Genomic DNA, 10,155 nt, shown 5'->3' with positions numbered 1-10,155 from the left:
TGTCCTGCCACTCCCTTCTGGCTTGCCGAGTTTGTGCTGAAAGATCAGCTGTTAACCTTATGGGGATTCCCTTGTATGTTATTTGTTGCTTTCCCCTTGCTGCTCTTAATATTTTTTCATTGTATTTAATTTTTGATAGTTTGATTAATGTGTCTGGTGTGTTTTTCCTTGGATTTATCCTGTATGGGACTCGTTGCACTTCCTGGACTTATTTCCTTTCCCATATTAGGGAAGTTTTCAACTATAATCTCTTCAAATATTTTCTCAGTCTCTTTCTTCTTCTGGGACCCCTATAATTCAAATGTTAGTGCATTTAATTTTGTCCCAGAGGTCTCTGAGACTGTCCTCAATTCTTTTATTCTTTTTTCTTTATTCTGCTCTGTGGTAGTTATTTCCAATATTTTATCTTCCAGGTCACTTATCTGTTCTGCCTCAGTTATTCTGCTATTGATTCCTTCTAGAGAATTTTAAATTTCATTTATTGTATTGTTCATCGTTTGTTTGCTCGTTAATTCTTCTACATCCTTATTAAACGTTTCTTGTATTTTCTCCATTCTATTTCCAAGATTTTGGATCATCTTTACTATCATTATTCTGAATTCTTTTTCAGGTAGACTGCCTATTTACTGTTCATTTGTTTGATCTGGCGGGGGGGGGGAGTTTACTTTGCTCCATCATCTGCTGTGTATTTGTCTATCTTCTCATTTTGCTTAACTTACTGTGTTTGGGGTCTCCTATTCACAGGCTGCAAGTTCGTAGTTCCCATTGTTTTTGGTGTCTGCCCCCAGTGGTTCAGGTTGGTGCATTGGGTTGTGTAGGCTTCCTGGTGGAGGGGACTGGTGCCTGTTATTTCTGGTGGGTAGGAATGCGTCCAGTGGTGTGTTTGGGCGTGTCTGTGACCTTATTATGATTTTAGGTCTCTGCTAATGGGTGGGGTTGTTTTCCTGTCTTGCTAGTTGTTTGGCATGGGGTATCCAGCACTGTAGCTTGCTGGTCATTGAATGGAGCTGGGTCCTAGCATTGAGATGGAGATCTCTGGGAGAGCTCTTGCTGATATTACATGGGGCTGGGAGGTCTCTGCTTGTCCAATGTCCTGAACTCCGCTCTCCCACCTCAGAGGCTCAGGCCTGACACCCGGCCGGAGCACCAAGACCCTCTCAGCCACACATCTCACATGTAAATGGGTTAAATTCTTGAATCCAAAGGCACAGTGTGGCCAGCCGTCTGTGCTCCGCTCAGTCCTCCAGCTGGGCCTTGTCCTCTGGGGCCCGTTGATATGGATAGCCTGCTTTGGATCCAGGTCCAGCTGCATTCCCTAGCAACTAGGAGAAGTAGCCAAAGCCCCCATGCTCGCCTATCCCTGCTGCAAGTCATTACAGTCCTGGAGTGCCCAGAGGGTATGTTTTAAAAAGTAGTAGAAGACAGAAACAGACCTGTGGTTGCCAAGGGGGAGGTGGGATGGAGGAGGGATGGACTGGGAGTTTGGGGTTAGTAGATGCAAACTATTACATATAGAATGGATGGACAACAAGGTCCTACTGTACAGCATAGGTAACTATATCTGAAGTCTTGGGATAAACCATAATGGACAATAATATAAAAAAGAAAGTGTGTGTATATATATAAGTATATAACTGAGTCACTTTCCTGTACAGCAGAAATTAACACAACATTGTAAATCAACTATACTTCAACAACAAAAAAATGTAGTGGAAGATTAAGTTGGATAAGAAAAGTGGATTGGATGATTTGAGAAATAGACTAGTACCAGAATAAGGAGTCTAAATTTGAGCAGATAAAAGGGCATTGCAGTTTCTCACTGTGATACTGTGATATAATAGGAAATATATATTTGGTCTTAGGCCCTGGCTCCTGGCTAGAGCTACTAAAAAACCTACTAAAAAACTGATAAAGGTCCTAGGAGCATCCTCTGTTCTAATAATTGGTCTTTGACCCTAGTTCCTAACACAGAGCTCCTAAATACCTTGGGTAATAGGAGCATCTTTTGTTCTGAGGCAATTTTTGGTGAGTTCCTGGATAACTTCAGGATGAGGGCTGATCACCAGAAAGACCAAGCCATGATTAGAAGCTTGGAACTTTCAGCCCTGACCCCCATTCTCTGGAGAGAGGAGAGGGGAGAGGGGAGAGGGGCTGGAGACTGAGTTAATAATCAATCATGTCTATGGGATGTAACCTCCATGAGAATCCCTAAAGTATGGGGTTGTGAACACATCAGTGTGCCAGGAATATGGGGCACCCCACCTTCATGGATACACAAGCTCCTGTGCTCGTGACCCTTCCACACCTCACCCTATGTATCTCACATCTGGCTGTTCCTCTTTATCCTTTATTATATAACTAACCGGTAGACACAAGTGTTTTCCTGAGTTCTGTGAGCCATTCTAGCAAATTATTGAACCTGAGGAGGTGGCTGTGGGAACTCCAACTTTTAGTCCATCAGTCAGAAGTACAGGTGACAACCTGGGACTTGCAATTGGCTTCTGAAGTGGTGGCAGTCTTGTGGGACTGAGCCCTTAACTTGTGGGCTCTGACACTAACTCTAGCTATCAACAGATAGTGTCAGAACTGATGCTGATATCATAGAATTGGCCGTATGGGAAAAACCCCACACATTTGGCGACCACAAGTGAAACAGTGTTGAGAGCAGAAACAGAGTTTTTCCTTTTCACTCACCTAGAGAAGAATACAAAGTTAAAACGTTATTTTGCACTTGCAGGCAATCTATCCTAACTTTTGGTTCTGAAAGTAGAGTGTCTGACACATACAAATATTCAATGAATTCCTGTTGATGGTATCATGGCCGTTATCTTTACAATTTAGACAAAATCTTTGCAATCTTGTGAATTCTGATTAACCTAGGGGTTAGAATCTTAGTTTAAATTTCTATTCCCTACTAAGCTACCACCCTACGTGGTTTGCCACTCTGCTTTCTGTCTCCAAGCCTAAAATGAAAACATAACACAGTGAAATAAAATGTCCTCACCCTTCCCCCCAAACAACCACACCCCCACTGTAGTTAGGGAAGAAATAAAGTGATTTTGAGAAAATTCATTGTCACTCAAGTTGGGAATGATCTCCTAGCATAATACAGTCTGGTTTATTCCTAAGAAATAAGTCAAAATTATGTTAATACTGTGATTATGAATTTCTCATATAGAGCAAATAGTGGTTTTCCTAAGGAAACTAATCCTTGGGGTGGAGTAAATGCATTAAATGTGTTGTTTTAGTTAATATTAACGCCACAAAAAAACTTTTGGTGGAGCCCACATCAATGAACAGAACCAGAAGCAAATGACAACCAACAAATGGCTATAGCTGTGAAATTTCCTGTTAAGACAAAGGCAGAAACAGAGAGCCTGGAACTTTATTCTTTTCCTTTGGAATGATCATAGGTCCCAGGGAAATAAGGGCTGGCAGAGACCCTGGAAGCTGCCAAATTGTGGGAAAAGAGGGTTAGGAATGTGAGAATACCTACATAGGACATCTCTGAAGGCCTGGAATGCCCTTGTGAGGCAGGCTGCCAGTCTACCCAAAAGCCTACAAGGGGACATAATCCCTAGAACACAAGGGAAAAGTAGATCAAAGAATCCAATCAACTAAATCCCTCCCAAAGAACTGCTCAAGGCTTCATAGGTATTTCCTGAGTATTGTAGGGGGGTGGTAAAGGGTGGAAGGTATCTAGGGATACAATCTTTCCTAGAAAGACCCAGGGATACAACCTGAGGAACATAAAAAGAAGGGGTCTACTGCTCACAAAAATTAACACTGTCCCTACCAGTTATAGGGTTCAAGATTAGGTAGCACAGTACAACAGATAAAGACAGAGCTTTCTCCCATTAGATTACATGGGTTCAAATTTTGGCTCCATTTTTCTAGATATATGACTATAAGCAAATTAAGTTTTCTTAAGTGAGTTAAGTTTTGGTTTTTCATTTGAAAAATGGGAATGGAAACTACTTCATGCAGTTGTGAGAATTAATGAAATAATACATGGAGAGGACCTAGCACCTAGAATATCTTCTATGAATGTGAATTATTATTTAAGTACTGTATGCAAAAGGTATATAAATGGAAATTGTAGTAATGGGTTATCTTAGGAGCAATATTCAGGTACCAATTTTGAATTTATATAGTCAACCTGTTTATCAGGTTGCCTGCTTAATAAATAGTCAGTGAAAACTGAAGGGTAATTTTTTCAAATACTAACGATGAAATTAGATACTCTTACTTGGTACTTAATGTAGAAATGTTTTGATAAAACACTCAGATACAGTCTCCTTTTTTTGAGAGAAAACAGGATTAGGGGCTATGAAAAGATGTTGAGAGCTCAGAATTTATTTCCTTCTAAGGGTTCATTAAATAAAGTCCATACTAGAAGATTTACTCTAGATAATAGAAATCACTAGTAAAAAAGAATCTATAGGAATGACAACATGACACTAGCACTCTGACAAAAAAAAACAAACAACAAACTAGTTATCTCCAGAGTTTTCTGATTTGTGATACTCTGTCATTATTGGTTCTGTTTTTAACTTCCTTTTCCAAAATTTGTTATAAATGATTAATTTTAACATAAGCGTTCATTAACATTTTCCCCCACGAGAATCTTTTAAACTCCTTTGAAATAACTGGAAACACCACAGAATATTATAACAAAATCGGTCATACCCAGAGAATAAAAATTGCGTTTAAAAAAGTCACATTGGGGGCTTCCCTGGTGGCGCAGTGGTTGAGAGTCTGCCTGCCAATGCAGGGGACACAGGTTCGAGCCCTGGTCTGGGAGGATCCCACATGCCGCGGAGCAACTGGGCCCGTGAGCCACAACTACTGAGCCTGCGCGTCTGGAGCCTATGCTCCACAACGAGAGGCCGCAACAGTGAGAGGCCCGTGCACTGCGATGAAGAGTGGCCCCCACTTGCTGCAACTGGAGAAAGCCCTCACACAGAAACGAAGACCCAAACACAGCCAAAAATTAATTAACTAATTTTAAAAAAAAAGAACTCAAGCACCCACATACATATATTCAACACCTGAAATCCGTTCCAATATCAGGCAAGACTGAGATTAGCTGCTTAATAACAAGTTCCCTATCTCCTTCTCCCGTTTCCTTCTTAAAAAAAAAAAAAAAGTCACATTGGACAAATATTTTTATCAATATCCAACTTTTTGGGCTATTAATTCCTAAGGCTCTTCATACTGTGTTAAAATAATATAGGTTGATGTGAAAGCTGGGGATAGTATACCAGGAGGTTAGAGTATAACGTATCAAATTTTTGCTTCCTTAAATCTTCTTTAGAGTTCATCGCAAATTAACAAAAGACATATATTTTATGGTTTCAAACTGAAAATTCCATCTGAATCCAAAACAGAGATACTGTTTACAGTACCTCAAATGTATAGCTCAGTTTCCAAATCTACTAACAAAGATGAACACAGCTGAGGAATGAAGTAGATTAACAGGTCTGGAATGATTAAAAGGTAATAAAAAGCAGACAGCTACTTTGAATTCAATGCTGCTTGTCTTCTTAAGCCTGAACTCTAAACATGTATCTTAAAGCCAATAAATTCAGAATCTAATTTTTTCCACCTAGAACATTGTGTTCAATGCTTATCACTCTAATTCTATTTACTTATGTAAAGGAAAATGAAACAGAACTTCCAAATTGTGTAAGGTTAACAACACAATAGCGCCACCCAGTGAATATGCTGTGCAAATAAAAACGTTACTAGAATTTACCACTTTAAATATTAGTGCATCTTCAGTATACCTATAACCCCAACCTTTTCAATAAAATTATACACTAAAATGTCAATTCACAAATATATAAAAGCATTTTTACCTATTCATTCATAATTAACTAGAGTTAAGACGTGTAAAGGATATTCCAACACTTGTAAATAAGGGTTTTGCATATTAGATACTACTTGTAATGTTGGCAAGCAATACATGTTAGCTGCCAGGTCAAAGAGGCATGCTGTTTCCTCTCACGTGAATTGTTAGGCAGATGTAAAACTATGACACTCATTTGCTTTAGTAGGTTTTACCTATCCCTCACGATACATCGTTTCAAAGATTTTTTGATGCCCTTAATATAAAGTATGTGTTCATAATTTCACTTTAGCCTGCTACTCATGGTTGGTCATTACTTTTAAGACATGAATAAATATTAATTATTTGCGTAAGTGAACTGAACAATGGCATCAATGATAGTCATCAAATTTGTAAACCAACTGATAATGTGATGTTGTCAAAAAATGCTAGTATGACCTTAGATATCATTACTATTCTACTCTATACCAATCAGATCATAGTTGGAGTAGTTTTCAGTATAAAGTTCATACAAATAGAACACTTCTTTCTCATCTTTTAATTTTTCATAGGAAATATAAGCACATGGGGGAAAAGTATAAAGAACAAAAGTATATTCAATAAAAAGAAAATCTTTTCATTCTGAGCCCCAGTCTCCCTCCTCAGAGGCTACTACTATTACTAATTTCTCCTGTTAGATGGACCATGTTTAAAAAGGAGTAGTTCAATTCAACAACAAACATTGACTGGGTACCCAGTTTGTGCTAGACACAAGTGTTAGGTGCTAGGGAATCAAGTCATTTAGCATCAGCCCTGTGCAATAGTGGAGACAGACACAAAACTGATCATTTCAATAAAGTATAAACTTTTATTTTTTTCAGTATACAAAGAATACACGTGAGATCTCTCCCAATCGCATTGTATCTATCATTTTCATGTGTATCTCCCACAGGCATCTTGAGCTATACATGTCCAAAACTCAATCATCAGTCACCTCCCAAAATGAGTTCACCTCTATATTTCCTAAATCAGAGAATAGCATCCCATTTATCTAGGGGCTCAAGCCAGGAAACTCTGACTCAGCAGTTATTTATCAAGCATCTACAATGTCTAACGATGTCTAGGCCATGAACATATGATAGCAAATAGGGTCCTCACTAAAACTTGTTTATGGAACTCTATCCTTGATTTCTCTCACCTCTGCCCTCCCAATTCAGTCACCAAGTCCTGCCACTTCTACTTCCTGAATTCCATCCATGCTGGCAATACCCTAGTATAGGCTGCCATCTTCTTTCCCCTGGATTACTACAATGAGGTCGTAACTGGTTTTCCTTCCTTCAGTCTTGCCACTCTTCAATTCTATTTTCTCATAGCAGCCAGTCATCACCTAAATACAAACCTAATCTTGTTGAAGCCCTTCAAACTTCCTATTACTTTTAAGAAGTCCAAATGCCTTAACATGACTAGTAATCTCTTCATGATCTGGTGCCTCTTTACCTCCCCAGCCCTGTGTCTAGAATCTCTGTTCCTAGGCTGTGCTCTCCTCTTATGTCTGGGCCTTCACAGTTGTTACCTCTTTCTCGCCCTCCACCCTTTAACCTGGCCAATTCCTAGCTATTCTCCTGCATGGAGCCACTCAGACTAAACCACAATTTTTTTTTTTAATTACTTGTCTCCCTTCCCTATGAGAATATAAGATCTATTAGGTCAATTATTAGATTGATTATTACCACATTTGCTTGCTCATTATTATACTTCCAGTACCTAGCTTAGTGTCTGGCATAAAATAAGAGTATCAATAAATATTTTTGAATGAATAAATCTATACCTAGAAAGTCAGAAGGAAAGTCAACTAGTTCAGACTGTGGATTAGGGAAAGGCTTCTTAGAAGACATCTGAAAAGTAAGTAAAGAAAGTAGGGATCAGGCAAAGAAAATCAAGACAGTCCAGACAGAGTCAACAAGAATAAGAAAAGGTCTCAAAGTATAAACCAGCCTCATGAATGGGAAGTGGGTGTGATGGGAGATGACAGTGGAAACATAAACAGTGGCAAGATCATGGAGGTCCCAGGGTGCAGGCTATGGAGTTGGACTTTGTCTTGGAGGTGATGGTGGGAGGGGTTGTAGAAGTTTAACCAGACCAGTGAAATAGTCAGATTTACATTTAAGACTGATCATTACAGCAGCTACTTAGAAGACAAAGTGTGGGATGCAGGTGAGGGTTGTAAGGTTGGAGGCAACAGTGAGATAGATTGGGCAGTTGAAAAAAAGAAAGGGATAAATTAGGATTTGAATGGCTCACGAGCCCTCCCAAATGAATCTATCTAGTAGGCAAGGAAATACAAATCTGAATCTCAAGGAGGAAGTCAGAGATAGCAGTAGTTTTTGGATCCTTGAGCAAGTAGATTAAAACAATGAGAATGGATGGTACTCTGAAGGAGATTTATGCAAAAAAAAAAAAAAAAAGAAGAAAAATCAAGGTTGAAACTTATACTGTATAAAGGGCAGGCAGAGAAAGAGCCCCCTAAGAAGCACGAGATAGGCAGAAGACACAGGAGAGAAGCAAAGGGACTTGGGTTTCAAGGAGGGTCTGATTAATGGTGTCAAATGTAGCAGAGAGGTCTAGAAAGAGGCACTGATCAATAGCACAGGAGAAGTAGGCACTATTCATCTTCTGAGATCAATAAGAGAGAGGCATATAAATGTGGTGGTAAGGGAAATGGGTGGGCAGGAAGTTAAGGAATATGTTGCATGATGGCTTGAATTTTCTCAATTAACTGGGAACGAGGTTGCTGGAAATGTCTGTGGCCCCTGGGAAATCTCTATATTCAAATAAGTGGGTGCTTGATGGCAAGGAGGGTGTAGGACCCAGTCTGAGTATTTCATCTATTCCTACCACACTAGACCAAGTGAATCAACTGTTCATCCTCACTGACCCACTTAAAACAAAGCAGAAACAACAATCTGGAATTCTTGTCACTTAAAAAAAGAGATTTAAAAAATTTTAACCAAAAGCACTAGCTACCACAGGACCGCCACCTGAATTAAAGATAAAGTCCTAGCTGCAGGCTGCCATGGTCTCACTGAGCATCCCATCTTGTCAGTCAAAGGTCTGCTCAGTCCTTACAGGTCTGTCATCCAGGATCTAAAGTGCAATCTAGAAAAGGAACATGGAATTAAAATTAGAAAAGAAACTGGCATAAAGGTCGCAGATGCATGTGAATGTGTGTTAAGTGCTTGAAAACATATCTTTTACACTACTCTAGTCACCTTCGAATAAAAAGAGAAGTTGAAACTGAGGACGAAAGTAGTTATGAGAAATCACTGCAAGTTATAAGACAGGGAACTGACAAATGATAAAGGAGTGTCAAGAATTGGTGGTGAGCTGAAGCTGCAGATCAAGAACCTGTTGCACATCACTTTGTGTGATTTTCTCCAGGGTGCCCAGCTGGGGATTTATGGGACAGATTCAGGGTGGGATTTATGGGACAGATTCAGGGTTAGGATTTTGACAGGCACTGGGGTCAGAGGCAAGGGATGCAGGGAGTTTGGATGTTGATAAACCATGCAGTCTAGGCTGGGAAGGGAGGTAATGGCAGGAGAGCTTACAGGGAAAATGAAATATAAGAGCATATATAGAGCATGTGAGGGTATATAGGTCCAGGGGAAAAAAGACGCTACAGCCATAAAGAGTACTGGAATCTAATTTTCTGCTGTAGTTAATGTCTTTATAGATAATGACAAAACTCTAGAAAGTTTAGGTTGGGATTTCTGGATTTCTGCCCTCTAATTCGCAATGACCAGTAACAGACAACTGAATTTTGAAAAATCAAATCTACCCTTATAATCGAGACAATCTGAATAAATACCCATTTGTTTTTTCTTAATTTTACTTCTAATATAACTATCAATTTGCCATATCTACAGTAAAATTATCCACCAAAGAAACCATTATTTTATTGTAAATACAGTCATCCTGCTCTTCCTTCACCTCATTTTTCTCTCTCCATATGGTCCATTCTATTCTTGGTTTACATATAGGTCACGCTTTCCTTGTCTGGACTCTTAACAATGGTTCAGGCATTTGTCGAGCACTTACCATTTGCAAGATATTTTACTAGGACAATGTATAAATAATAATAGTCAAAATAAAAGGTAATACTTATCGAGTGCTTACAATTCTGCCAGACACTTTTCATGAATGAATCCATTTAATCTTCATGACACCCTATAAATAAGATATTATCGCTACTTTAAAAATGCAGAAACCAGTTTAGTTAGGTTAAACAATGCCTGCGTCCATACAGATAGTAAGCAGTGTGATGA

The sequence above is a fragment of the Lipotes vexillifer genome, unplaced genomic scaffold (assembly GCF_000442215.2).
Source record: "Lipotes vexillifer unplaced genomic scaffold, Lipotes_vexillifer_v1.1 scaffold1048, whole genome shotgun sequence".
In the NCBI taxonomy this organism is placed as follows: domain Eukaryota; kingdom Metazoa; phylum Chordata; class Mammalia; order Artiodactyla; family Lipotidae; genus Lipotes; species Lipotes vexillifer.
Note: the sequence above shows the minus strand (reverse complement) of the source record.